Source organism: Protopterus annectens, chromosome 4.part0 (genome assembly GCF_019279795.1).
Source record: "Protopterus annectens isolate FY-2018-M chromosome 4.part0, PAN1.0, whole genome shotgun sequence".
Lineage (NCBI taxonomy): Eukaryota > Metazoa > Chordata > Ceratodontiformes > Protopteridae > Protopterus > Protopterus annectens.
This window is the reverse complement of record NC_056733.1, coordinates 411,515,171-411,529,174: the sequence shown is the minus strand read 5'-3', so window position 1 is coordinate 411,529,174 and position 14,004 is coordinate 411,515,171. Positions and strand designations below refer to the sequence as shown.

The 14,004-nt window shown below is 43.3% G+C and overlaps 1 protein-coding gene across 5 annotated transcripts in view; it reads right to left on the bottom strand.

Moving 5' to 3' along the window:
* LOC122799357 (protein DGCR6-like) overlaps positions 1 to 10,413 on the bottom strand; it is a 557,275-nt gene extending 546,862 nt beyond the window's left edge. Inside the window, exon 1 of one of the 5 annotated variants that reach the window (XM_044068355.1) lies at positions 10,189 to 10,413. The gene's annotated coding sequence lies outside the window, so the exon portion shown is untranslated. Of the gene's footprint in view, positions 1 to 8,972; positions 9,275 to 9,981; positions 10,088 to 10,188 lie in introns of those variants that run through there. The other 4 variants (XM_044068356.1, XM_044068354.1, XM_044068357.1 and 1 more) reach the window with 4 other exon arrangements.
* Between the last annotated feature and the right edge of the window lie 3,591 nt (positions 10,414 to 14,004).

Sequence of the window (14,004 nt, the reverse complement as noted above, 5' to 3'; positions counted from 1 at the left end):
ATCTTTGTCCTTCCTTGGTACCAGGAATAGTCTGGAATAAAAACCTTGACCCTGTTCTTGTGCAGGTACCTCTTGAATAGCTTTCATGTCCATGAGAGCTAAAATTTGTTTTTGTGCCTCTGCCCTTTGATTTTGTGGCAGGTTTGGCATGCCTCGCATTTTTGGAAAGGTGTGAAAGTGGAATCTGCAGCCTCTGTCTATAATGTCCAGGATCCATTTGTCTTTTGTGACAATATGTCAACTTTTCGAAAATAATGCCAGTTTTCCGCCCAAAGGTGCTGCCATTAGAGCTTTGCTTGGCACACAAAGGGGAAAGTCATTGTGTCTGCTTTCTGAATGGCTGTGATCTATCATCTCCACCTCTTGGTGTAGATGCTTGCCATTGTCTGGCTCTAAATGATCCTTGAGATTGCCCTCTACCCCTCGGGCGCCTGTATCTACCTCTTTGAGGTCTGTCCGAGGCTGGAAAGGACCAATTTTTTGAAGGCCAGTTTCTACTGAAACGTGGAGGTTGTACCTGTAGGAAATCTTTCACTGTTTGCATTGATCTTGCCTTTTTCTCCATTTTCTTTAATACCTCCTCAGCTTTAACACCAAACAGTACATCTTTTTGAAGAGGTGCATCTAGTAATTTAGCTTTGACATGATCTGGTAAGGTTTGCTCTTTGAGCCAAGCATGTCTACGTATGACAGACCCTGTAACAGCAGCTCTACATGAGGCCTCTAAAGCATCAAAACCACATTTGCAAGGTATGTTTACCCACTTGCTCTGCACTATGCAACAAATCCTGCAACTCCTTCAAGTCTGGTTGTTCAGGTTGTGACATTTTGCTTTTCAACTGAGATAACAAAAACTGTTGATACTTTAACATATGGAACTGACAGTTTAATGCCCTCATGGTTAAAGTGGCCGAGGTGTATACCTTTTTCCCCCCACCTTTCTAAAGCTCTGGAATCTCTCAGAAGGTAATGGATTTTTGGCAGTAGAGGCCTTAATTCCCTTGGGACCCTGTGAAATAGTTTCTGGGTCAGCAGCATGGCTTTTGTAAAGGAATTGGTGTGAATCAGGAACCCGGTAATACCCGTCAGGCTTAACTGGAGCTGGTGGTAAAGAATCTGGGTTAAGGCTGGCCTCTGAATACACATCATCTAGTATGTCTAAGACAGGAGGGATAGCCAGAGGCCTGTGCTGAGGGAGCAAGAGAAAATCCCTGAGCCTTTTCTTGGAGTCTGAGTAATCTTGGCCTTCCCAGTGGAAGTGTTCCCTCAAGGTATGCAAGGTTTCCCCAAAAGAATGGTCCTCAGGGGGGGGGAGACAGAGGGAATGGACTCCTCCGCATCAGAATCTTCAAAAGGGGAGTAAGAATATTCCTGGTCTTCAGAGTGTTCTGAGGTAATGGAGGCCTGGTCCGAGGAAGGGTAGTCTTCCTCTAATCTGGGCCTTTTGTCCAGGGGGGGTTGAGAACCCCTGATAAGAGTAATCAAATCCTCAGCCATTTTGAGCATCTGTTTTTTAGGCATGGGGCCTTGAGAGGGGCTCTGTGGAGCTTGTCTTTTAGTTTTCATGGCTGTTTTAGATTTTGTGAAAGCCTTAATGGAAAAAGAAGAAGAAGGCCTGAAGACACCTTGAGAGGTGGCAGGCCTGTCGAAACTCTGAGTTTCCCCGCCAAGAGTGGCGTCGGTATCTGTAGTCGGGGTGGGGGCCAAGAAGCCTGCGACCTCGGGCACAGAAGACACCGCTAAAGAAGCGTCATCGGTACTCAGGGGCTGCGTAGGCGCCTTGCTGAGAACCGGAGCATCTGTAGCCGGCTTTAGCGTGGTGTCGGTAGAAGTCGCGGACCTCTTTTGTCGGTCCTTATCTTTGCGTCTTTTACTTAAAACTGGAGTCGGCGTATCCGACGACATAATGTAATTAAATTTTTTACCAAAATAGTGTTGGGCGAACTCCGCCCGCCGCTTAATAGTGCGTTTGTTGAATCTGGCACAAACGACAGGCCGAGACGTCGTGGTCTGGGCCTAAGCAAGGAATGCAGAAGGAATGGAAATCCTTATGCGGTATTTGCTTCCCACATGAAATGCAATTATTAACCTTGTCTGACATCGGTCTGAGGCAAGAAAAGTTTCCCCAACGGGGTACTTAGCTTTCAAGAAGACTTCGGTTGAAAAATATTCGTAATCTCAGGAGTTGGCCGACCGGCACTTGCGAACTGCTTCTGCTTCGGGAACCACGCGGCAAGAAAGACTGAAGAAAATGGCGTTGGCTGGTTCTTTTATACCCCTGCCGCACTGATGTCAGGGAAGAAGCGACGACAACCGACGCCGGACCTAGACTTTGGAATTCGGCCGACTGAGGACCCGCCTGACGGCAGGATAACCCATCTGTTATGACTGCAGCTGTATGCACGATGAACATCTGTACTACGTTCATCGTGTTTCACTGTTGCAGTCATCACTGTTGGGTTGAATCCCAAAGCTAAGAAAGGGTGGCTGGAGATGGTACAGAAGGGGCGGCAACAAGGCCCTGCAGGACTGCAGAGGCAAAGCCTGCCCTAGATTTAGAGTAGAGAGGGAGGTTCTAGTGCTTAGAAAAGGTATGCACAGAACTCCAAGTAACAGCTTTTAAGATTTCCTTGGTAGGAACTCCACTGAGGAAGGCTGCTGAAGTAGCAGCAGCTCTGGTAGAATGTGTCCTAATGTTAATAGGAACTGCTTTGCCAGAACCTGATGCAGTGGGCAATCCACTTAGAAATAGCTTGTTTAGTGATTGCTTTTCCCTGTGATGTAGCAGCATAGGCTACAAACAATTTGTCAGTTTTCCTAAAAATCTTGGTCCTGTCCAGGTAAAAGCGAAGCTGCCTGTGTATGTCTAAAGAATGTAAAAGTTTCTCTCCTTCATTTTGAGGATTAGGATAGAAAGTAGGTAAATGAATAGTCTGATTCAAGGCTACTTTAGAAACCACCTTGGGCATAAAAGTGGGGTTAGTCCTCAGGGAAACCCTGTCCTGATGAAAAATAATGAACGGTTCCACAGCCATGAGTGCTTGCAATTCCGAAACTCTTCTGGCAGAGGTTATTGCTAAAAGAAGAGCAGTTTTCCATGATAAAAAATTTAAATCTGTGGTAGCCGCAGGTTCAAAAGGAGGCAGAGTTAGCTTTTCCAAAACATAGTTGAGATCTGAAACGAGAACTGGAGCTCTTCTAGGAGGCCTTAAATTCTTTGCCCCCCTGAGATATTGTTTAAGTAACGGATGAGAAAAAATTGGAGGGTCCGTATTGTAGTGTGCAGAAATAGCTGAGGCATATATTTTGATAGATGAAAAAGATAGGCCCTTATGCAACATCTCTGTTAGGTATTGTAAAATCAGAGGAATGTTTGGAACTGTCGTATCAACACCCTGGGCCTGATTCCAGATGCAAAACCTTTTCCATTTTCCTGCAAAAGATTTCCTAGTGCTGGGCCTTCTAGCTTCAAGAATTACATCCATTACCGGTTTGGTAAAGGTAGAATTGCTTACAGCCCCTGGATCCGCCGGGCTGCTAGATTCAGAGTTTTGACATGGCTGTGCAGGATCCAGCCGTCTTGCTGAGACAGTAGATGTGGCATTTGTGGTTGAATCCAGGGTGGACCCTGAGCCAAGTTCATCAGGGTTGAGTACCAGAATTGTCGAGGCCAGTTGGGAGCCAGTAGAATCATTTTTGGTTTGTCCTGTTTTATCTTCAGAAGTACCCTTGGTAGAAGAGGCAATGGAGGAAAAGCATACACTGAAAGGTTTTTCCAACTGAATGAGAGGGCATCCACTTTCCATTCCCATTCGTGGTAGGTCCTAGTGCAGAATGTTTGCAGTTGCTGGCTTTGGGGGATGCAAAGAGATCCATGTCCAGGCACCCCATGCCTCTGTTATCATCCTGAATATCTGAACATCCAACATCCATTCGTGTGGATCTGAGAGGTTTCTGCTTAAACTGTCTGCCAGAGAGTGGTCTTTTCCTGGCAGAAACTGAGATTGTAACTCTACCTTGCAGGCCAGCCAGTGCTGTGTTCCACAGAGTCATGGCCAGTCTGCACAGGGGGTAAGAGTGGGAGCCTCCCTGCTTGTTTATGTACCACATCACTGTAGTGTTGTTTGTCTTTATCAGTAATTGCCCCAGTAGAATAAGATCCTTGAAAGCTGTCAGTGCATTCTGTACAGCTAGCATTTCCTTCAAATTTATGTGCAGGTGCATTTGGTCCTCTGCCCAGGCACCCTGAAGACATTTCCCTTGCATGTGGGCTCCCCATGCATAGTCCGAAGCATCCGTCGTTATCACTTGATTGGCTGGAGTGGGACAGAAAGGCTTTCCCTTGTTCTGGAGAAAGGCTTCAGCCCACCAAAGAAATTCCCACTGGAGGCAAGGCAAAATTGTGATCACGGTTTCCAAACTGTGGCAATGCTGAGACCATACACGCTTGAGGTATCACTGTATTTTCCTCATATGCAGTGTTGCATATGGTATTAGCAGAATGCAGGATGCCATGTAACCCAAGGCCTGCAGAATTTTTCTTGCAGTTAGCTGACTCTTTGAAGCCAGGTTTTTGAAAGAGGAAGCCAGTTGCACTTTTTTGTCTGGTGTCAAGTAAGCCATCTGGGTTGTAGTGCTCAAAAGAGCACCCGGGAAAGTAATCTGTTGAGTGGGTACCAGGTTTGATTTCTTTAGGTTCACTGTAAACCCTAGACACCCGAGTAGAAGCTGCACAAAAAACAGATGCTGAAGTAAAGTCTCCTTGTTGTCTGCTTGAATGAGACAATCGTCCAGATAAGGGTATATCTGAATTCCCTTCTGTCTGCAGAATACCATTACTGGTGCCAGGCACTTGGTACAGACCCTGGGCGCAGTAGATAAGCCAAAGGGCAGCGCAGAGAACTGGTAATGCTTCGAGCCCGCTTTGAATCTGAGATACCTTCTGCATTCCTGCCTTATAGGAATATGCGGGTAAGCTTCTTTCAAGTCCAAAGTCACCATCCAAGCGTTCTTGCTAAGCATAGCCAGCAGCTGCTGCAGAGTGAGCATTTTGAATTTTGGTATATCCAGAAAGGTGTTTAGTACGGAAAGGTCCAGGATTGGTCTCCATGTGTTTTCCTTCCTGGGAACCAAGAAAAGTTTTGAATAAAAACCTTGCCCTATTTCTGTGTTTGGTACCAATACTATGGCCCTCATAGCCACGAGGGACTGAACTTGCTTCTGAGCCTCTGCCCATTGATGCTTTGGCAGGTCTGGCCATCCGTTCGGTTTTGGCAAGGTATGGAAATGAAACTTGTAACCTCTTAAAACTATGTCCAGAACCCATTTGTCTTGGGTTATGCGGCTCCAATTGTGATGAAAAAGAGAAATTTTTCCTCCCAAAGGCACTTCCAGGAGAGGAGCCCCTGGAGCTAATAAGGAAGAGTCATAAAGACTGTTTCCTGCAGGGTTGTGACCCATCTTCTCCACCCTTGGGAGAAGGAGCACTCCACTGCCTGGGTCTGAAAGAGGTCTGTGCCTTTCTTCTTCCTCTGGAATGCCTGTATCGGTCTCTCTAGGGTCTGTCCGAGGTCAGAAAGGACCAAGGTTTAGCTGGCCAGTTCCTGCTAAATCTAGGTGGTTGCACCTGTAAAAATCTTTAACTGTCTGCATAGATTTGGCCTCATCTTCCATTTTCTTTAATCCCTCCTCGGCTTTGGCACCAAACAAAACATTGTGCTGTAGAGGGGCATCCAACAGTTTGGCCTTAACCTGATCTGGCAAACTTTGCTCCCTTAACCAAGCATGCCTTCTAATAACTGTGCCAGTCGCTGCAGCCCTGCAAGAAGCCTCCAAGGAATCAAAACCACAGTGCAGGGTATGTTTACCCACCTGCTCAATAGCATGCAATAAATCCTGTAACTCCTTATTTTCTGCACAACCAGAAACAGCTGACATCTTTTATTTCAACACAGACAAAAGGTATTGCTGATATTTCAACATATGAAATTGACAATTCAAAGCTCTAATAGACAACGTAGCAGAAGTATAAACTTTTTTGCCCCATCTTTCCAAGGCTCTGGACTCTCTGTCAGAGGGAATAGGGTTCTTAGCAGAGGCCGCTTTAACACCCTTAGGGCCCTGAGAAATAGTTTCTGGATCAGCTGAAGGATTTTTAAAAAGGAATTTGTGAGAATCTGGAACCCTATAATACCTATCAGGTTTGACAGGAGCAGGAGAAAAGGAATCAGGAGAGAGGGTAGATTCTGTAAAAACATCATCCACAATGTCCAAGACAGGAGGGATAGCCAGGGGCCTACGCTGGGGGAGAAGAAGAAAATCTCTAAGCCTTCTCTTGGATTCAGAGTATTCCTGCCCTTCCCAGTGGAAATGCTCTCTGTCATGCAAGGTTTCCCCAAAAGAATAATCTTCAGGAGGAGATGCTGAAGGAGGGAATTCTTGAGCATCAGAATCCTCATAAGGAGGGAAGGAATAATCCTGCTGAGAGGAAGAAACAAAAGAAATTGAAACTTGATCTGATGAATCATAATCTGGCTCTTGCCTAGGCCTTTTCTCAGGAGGGGGATGGGAACCCCTGATCATAATCAACAGGTCTTCGGCCATTTTAAGCATCTGTCCCTGAGGTCTAGGGCCCTGAACTGAAGAGGCCTGTGCTTGTTTCTTTGTCTTTGCTGGAGTCTTACTCTTTGTCTGTAAAACTGAAGCCATCTTTACATGAAGCTGTGTAGGCCTGAAAACCCCCTCAGAAGCTGGTGCATGCACAGCGGCTCCGGACCCATCTGAGGGGGCATTATCCGAAGGTCCGGTCCCTTGAAATTCTGAAGGCTTCATCGGCTCCTCGTGGGAGTCAGTATAGGCAAGCGGTTCAAAAGTGGCAGATGACAGGGGCTGCGAAAGTGCCTCACTGACGACCGACAACTGGCTCTGGTAGAGAAATGTCGTCCGTTTTGGACCTCCGCGGCCAGTCTTTATCTTTGCACCGTTTATATGCTCCGGCCGGATAAGAATCCGACATGTTGTAGTTAAATCTTCTCCCAAAATAATGGAAGGCAAAATCGTACCTGCGCTTAATAGTGCGTTGGTTAAATCTAGCACAAAACCTACAACTAGCTACGTCGTGGTCAGGGCCTAGGCAAGGGATACAGTATGAATGAAAATCCTTATGAGATATTTGCTTCCCACAAAAAAATGCAATTATTAATTTTTCTGACATCGGACTGGAGCAAGAAAAAAGTTTCCCCAATGGGGTACTTAGCTTTAAGAAGTCATCGTCTTCAGATAAATCATCAAAAGTGAAAAGGAGTCGGCCGACCGGCACTTGCGAACTGCTTTGCTTCGGGCACCACGCAGCAAGAAAGACTGAGGAAAATGGTGTCGGCTGAGGCCTTTATACCCCCCCTGGCGCTCTGATGTCAGGGAAGGAGCGACCTCAGCCGACGTTGGACCCAGACTTTGGGACTCTGGCCGATCGAGGGCTGCCTGCCAGCAGGAAGAACCCAACAGTGATAACTGCAACAGTGAAACACGATGAACATCTGCCCCAGGCACAAAGTGTCAGGTGAGGGTGTTACGATTAGCCGATCCCGATATCTCTTTAATGCAATGCTGGTTTTTAAAAGCCAGTATCGCCTTTACAGTCAAACTTGTGTGGTCTAAAATATAGCAAGCAGATTGCTATGGTTAAAAAAAATGACTAAAACCCAAGTGCTATAGTGCTCCATGCACGTTGGGTATAAACTGTAGCAACTGTATGCCACAGTTTAAAAGAAGAAATTTTTTTTTTTTTTTTTAATAAAATATGTTGAAGGAGGGCTGGGGCCAGGGCACAAAAACAGGCCCTGAATAGCGGGGCAGAAGGGATGGGAGGTGTATTATGCATTAGACTACCTGGTTGGTGTGAAAATAGTTGTGCTCCTCTGTGGAACAGCAGGAGTGGGGGGCCTGGATCTATCAGTAATAAGCCGATTGCTTACTATGTAGCGCTCGGCATATTGCAGTAAAGTGCTTTTTTTTCTCTTCACTTGAAGAGCCGAGGGGGTGTGGAGCCAGTTCATGGTACTGGCACAAGGCCACTGGTTGAACCAGCTATACTTCTGGGAGGTACACTCAAAAAGGCTCATTACCAATGGCATCCTCAAAGATCTGTTCTGGGACTTGTATTAAACTTATACTTCGCTGAAACGGAGGTCTCTGACCAACCAAGTTTACGGACTGCAAACTCAGCACTGGCATATACACCCCAAATAATACAAATGTTCTCCAAAACTAACTAAAACAATCATAGACCAGAGCTCATTTGTGGTAAATGAACTCGTCAACCACTACCTATAAGCTATTGTTAAAACAATGTTTTACCTTGCCCAGCTAATCACTAAAGGAATACCCTTTAGGTCAAAGGAATTATAAACTCAGTATACTTTATTATACCAGTAATCAAATATAATGCCGCCGTTGACACTTGCCTAGCCCAAACACAATGCATTTTTCTAGATGAACAATGTTTCCTCAAAAAAAAAAGTAATCTGTGTACCTTAAGGTGCTCATGATACTTGGGAATGTCTAAAAGCGCTCTCTCTCTATTATGCCTCTTATTGTGACAATCCGGTCTAACGAGCAACAAATGAGACATATCTGCCAGGCCTTCTACCTGTTCCTAAAAACTGGAAACGTTACAAACAACCGCTACAAAGATTCAGTAATTATTTGTAGCAAGCACTGTCAAGACATGTACCTCTCCCAAAAAGGATCCCCATTTCTTAAGTAAATTCCCCCTTCAAAAAACCTAATCCAATTCTTTTTAATACAACTTAGACGACATGTAAGCGTAAACACACCCCGGACGGGTCCCTACAGACAAAGATAACAAATAATAACCCCGAATATCCAAGGTCTAGGTGCAAAACGATAATACAAGTAATTAACCAGTATGAACCTATGAGCTTCTTAACATAGCATAAACTTGATACAGGCACCTTCTTTTTGGTAGGAGAGTGTAAGAAATTGCGCTTGTACAGCCATTAAAAATCTAGAACATCCTTGATCGATTTACAGGAATTTTCCCCCGCCGAACACATATTGCAGTTACGCAGATGTTAACGCAAAATTACTAATTTAAATTATCAGGATGCCATGCAATAAAGTTCCTACTGCAGATCTAGACATAGTACTCCGTCTGTGCGTAACTTTCCATTACTCTTCGCGTTTCGCTCCCAACCAAATTGTGCCTGTCTGTCATTCAGTTTTTTCTAGTCTGCCCAGCCAATGCAAATCAAAACTCTGCTACTGCTTGCATTTCCTGCGCCCTACAGGAGTATAATCGGATTCGGCAGCATACCTCTGAGCGCAACAAATCTGGATAGGACATAAAATAATAGAGGGATAAAGGCCCAAAATAGGAATACATTTTGAATATCGCTCTTAGAAAATTGCTAGAATAACAAGTTTTGTGTTAGTGTACATTTTCTGAAATATATACAGTCTGAAACTCACATGTGCGTCATTATTTAGTGATTTAATTCCTCAGTGATTTGCCCGAAAAATCACAAATTTTATGAGCAAAAGGCTAAAAATATGAGATAATGGACAGTTGAAAGAGTATGCTCTGCAGACAATCCAAGTTGCTGCGTTATTTTGCAAGGGCATGCTAGTTGGAACAGAAGATTTCCTGTATTCCAGTGAGAAATACGCTCGTCGGTGTCTTCAAACCTATGTTTGAAAGTGGTAAAGATAGATGCCTATATTGTGGTATACATATTTGCCATAACAAAAGTGATACTTAATATTTTAAGTAAAAACAGTTTACAGTCCTTTTAAACCGAGTCCCGTTATCAGGGTTTCTTTTCTTAACAAAATACATTCCGACTCCTATGAATGACATAAAACTGTTCCCTTAGGAATCTAATTCCTAATGTCATATTAGTTTTTAGCACGTACTAAAAAAATAATTTATAAAATTAACAGATTAGTTGTGGTAAGTCTTACTATTACGGCACTAGCTGTAGTTTCCCTCCGAGGTCAGTTTCATGTACCAACGCAAATGCACGTGACTTTAAATGTCCAATCGCACCTCTACATTTCATTTCTCTGTGTAAATAGAACCGATCTGGAGGTGCAGAGATCTACAACATCCTCGTCCATAAAATAAGCGAGGATTAATTATATAAACCAAAACTGGAGAAGTTCCAGTACCTTCAAGGACAGAGATCAGGCAAACATCGCTGCAGTATATCATCAATTTTCTGTATGAACAAATACGTGCTGTGTGTGTGCATGCTATTTTTATTTATATTTAACTGGGGTAATGCAGTGATCAAAAATACTGCGGTGGTGGTGCTGTGGTAGCCTTGTCGCCTCATAGCAAGACGTTGTCCCGTTCGATTGTCAGCTTGAGCGTCTTATGTGTGGAGGCATACGTGAATGGGGCGTGCTTTCGTTGAAGGTTGTGCGTCAGGGCTGGTAACCCGGTATACTTAAAAATCCACTACCAATCATTACCGGACCGGAGTTCCGCTGTGGCGACCCCTAACGGGGAAAAAGTCGAAAGGCACAAACAAGTGCACTGATAAAAAATAACACCGACCATTTTCAGGCTCAGCTCAGATGGAATACGTACCTCTCAAATATACAGATTTTCGAATGTCCAGATTTTTGCCTCGCATTTGTGGTCCGTTTTCCATAAAAATTGTGGTTTTCTGGCAAATCATTAAAGGCTGAAGTTATAAAATAATGACAGGCATTTCAGTTTCAAACTTCATACCCTTTAAAAAAAACATGCTAGTGCAAAACCTGTAATTTTATAATGGGTTCATAGGTTCATACTAGGCTATCTGCCCTAGGGCATTTATAAGCCTAGCCAGAGTCTGTTTGACTTTCGCCACCCATTTTAAATTAATTTTGCTATGCCCTTTTTCGAGGTTAGTATACTATGCAGGGGTGGCCCCATGCTATTGGACTGCCGGACTGCAGCCCCCTCAACTTTAAAATAAAAAAATAAAAAGAAATAAATAGAAAAAAAAATTTTAAAAATCGCGGACTTCGCGCACTAGTCTGGACTGCTGCTGAGACAGTCTGGAGCATGCGCAGATTGTCTCAGCAGCAATCCTGACTGGGAAACATGGAGAACAGAGCTCCTAGAAGTCTATGCAGTTTTAAATTGCATAGATTGTCCGGGAACTCACTGGGGAAATGCGTCGGGGTCGGACTGCAACGTCAGCAGTCAGGAATTTAGGAGGTCCTGACGGGCAGGGTCTGGATGGAAGTTTGCTGCAGTCTCGTCGGGGGAAGATCTCGCGACGGGCAGGGTCAGATAGACTCATGGTGGTGTGGTAGGGAATACCTCAGACTTGAACCCTGTACCTTGTATGCAGGTGTTAAGGACCTGAATTCCCTACCCACCACCATTTGTAAAAAAATTGCAGATTTTTGCCTCATATTTGATCTGATCTATTCCTCATAATATCTGTGGTTTGTAAATATTGCAATGTTTGATATTTGATGGTGCAGTGGTAGCACTGTTGCCTCACAGCTGCATGTTCTTGGGTTTGATTCTTGGCTGGGGTGCCTTCTTTGTGGGGGGGGTCTATATCTTCTCCCTGTGTTTGTGTGGGTTTGCTTTTGTGTCCTCCCATGTTACAAAGACATGTCTGCATTATTTCTTCCTGGGCCTATGCTGAAAATTGTTTTTTTTTTGTTCCAAGTCAGACTGTCCTGATTAACAAATGTTAAAATTGACAGGCATTTGAATTTCAGACTTCAGGTTTCTGAATGTTTAATTCCTTGCATATTTGATGGTGCAGTGGTAGTATTGTTGCCTCACAGCTATAGGTTTTCTGGTTTGATTCTTGGCTGGGGTGCCTTCTGTGTGGAGTCTGCATCTCCTCCCTGTGTTTGTGTGGATTTGCTCTGGTGCCCTGTCATTTTACAAAGACGTGTCTGCAGTATTTCTCCCTGGGTCTCTTCTGAAAATTGTTTTTGTTCTGTCAGCAGTAAAATTGACAAGCATTTGAATTTCAGACTTCATGTTCTTCAGAAAATACATAGTAACACAAACGTAACACAACCTTTTATTCTAGCAATTTTCTAAGTTTATAAGACAAATATTTGAAATTTGTCCCTATTTTTAGGACTGTATTCCCTCATTATTGGCTTCATCCAGGTTTTTTGTGCTAAGGTTGACAGCTATGGCAAGAACTGAATTCACTGAATATGTTTGAGGGGCTGTATTCCCTCATTACTGGGTTTGTCCAGGTGTTTTGTACTAAGAGGTTGACAGCTATGGTGAGAACTGAATTCACTAAATGATAGCCATTTAAGTTTCAGTCTTCCTCTCTTTTACAAAGCAGCTGATTTGGCGTAGTGGTATGTTGCTCTGACTGTTTTGCACAGGGACCTTGGCAGTAAAATGTATGGTGGTAACGCAGCATTTCTCTTTCACAAAGCAGCTGATTTGGCGTAGTGGTATGTTGCTCTGAATGTTTTGCACAGGGATTTTGGCAGTAAAATGTATGGTGGTAACACAGCATTTTATTCTAGCAACTTTCCAAGATTATACAAGCAATGTTTAATGTGTCCCTGGTTTTTGGACTTTTGACCACCCCCCCCCCCAATACATTTTGGCTTTTACCAGTTTTCTTGTGCTGCGAAGTTCAGATGCAGTTGAGTATTGAGTAGATTTTACAAGGAGCTGAGAGCTGCAGGGGAACAGAAGTTTAGTGTTGCTTAAGTGAAGTTGGTTTGCCTTGTTAATAGCACAACAGGTTGTGTACTTGCTTTTGATGCAGAAGGCTGTGGGTTCTACTCCCACAAGGGGTGGATGCTGCCGTACTGAGAATGTTCTCCTTGGTGAAGATACTAACTATGGGTCTGTTATCAGTTTGCCATCCATTTCCTCTTGCAATATTACTAGCTTATTTTTTTAATGTAATATAGGCAATTTATTCCTGAGGGGCAACATACACTATTTTTCGATTAAACCATGAAATATAAAGGTGTTTGCTAGCAGCAACCTCTTCATTAGTTACAGATTTCTTTAATGTGGAATTATTTAGATGACTTTTACTTCTTCAGAGATTGTGCATATTTACTGATAATGGACTGTAGAATTGTGCATATTTACTGATAATGGACTGTAGAATTGTGCATATTTACTGATAATGGACTGTAGAATTGTGCATATATACTGATAATGGTGGACTGTGGAATTGTGCATATTTACTGATAATGGTGGACTGTAGAATTGTGCATATTTACTAATAATGGTGGACCGTGGAAGTCTGAGTAGACTTTTATGATAAATGTTCTGAACTGGGCAGTTTTGCCATTATGGATGCATGCGTTTTGTTTCATTGCTTACTGGAAAAATGTTCAAAACAAATTTAAAACACCCTCTAACAACTGTAATGTATTGTACAAGGAATATAATTTGGTACAATGAGGAAGGTGTCTCAAAGAGCACATGTATGTTTCATATGCAAGGGGCCTATAATTTGAAAACAGCCCAAAATTAATCTTTATCTGCCACTGGCAAAATGTATTTTCTTTGAATGTGGGTTTCAATGCTGTTTCAATGAATGTGAGTTTCAAGGGCAGAGAAGTTTTAATGCTAAGTTTTCATTGTGAGACTGCATTGCTTTGTTTAGCAGATGACTTAGTGTTTGTGCTGTAAAATACAAAATAAAACCTTCAAATGATGTCCAACTCATCATAGAAGTAAAGCAGTATGCACATTAGTGTTTATGGTAAATGGAGTGAAATAGCCAAGTAATGGTTCATTGGAATGCCTGCAGAGGCTCCATTCAACCATGATTTTGTCAGGGGGGAAGGGCAGCAAACTCAGACAGGCCCAGCTGAACTATACCTCCCAACTGTCCAGATTTTCAAAGAATTAATAGATTTTTGCTTCTTATTTTTGGTTTGTTCTTCATAAAATTTGTAGTTTTCTGGCAAATCATTTAGGAATTAAGTCACTAAATAATGATACACTGAGTTTCAGACTTCATAACCTTC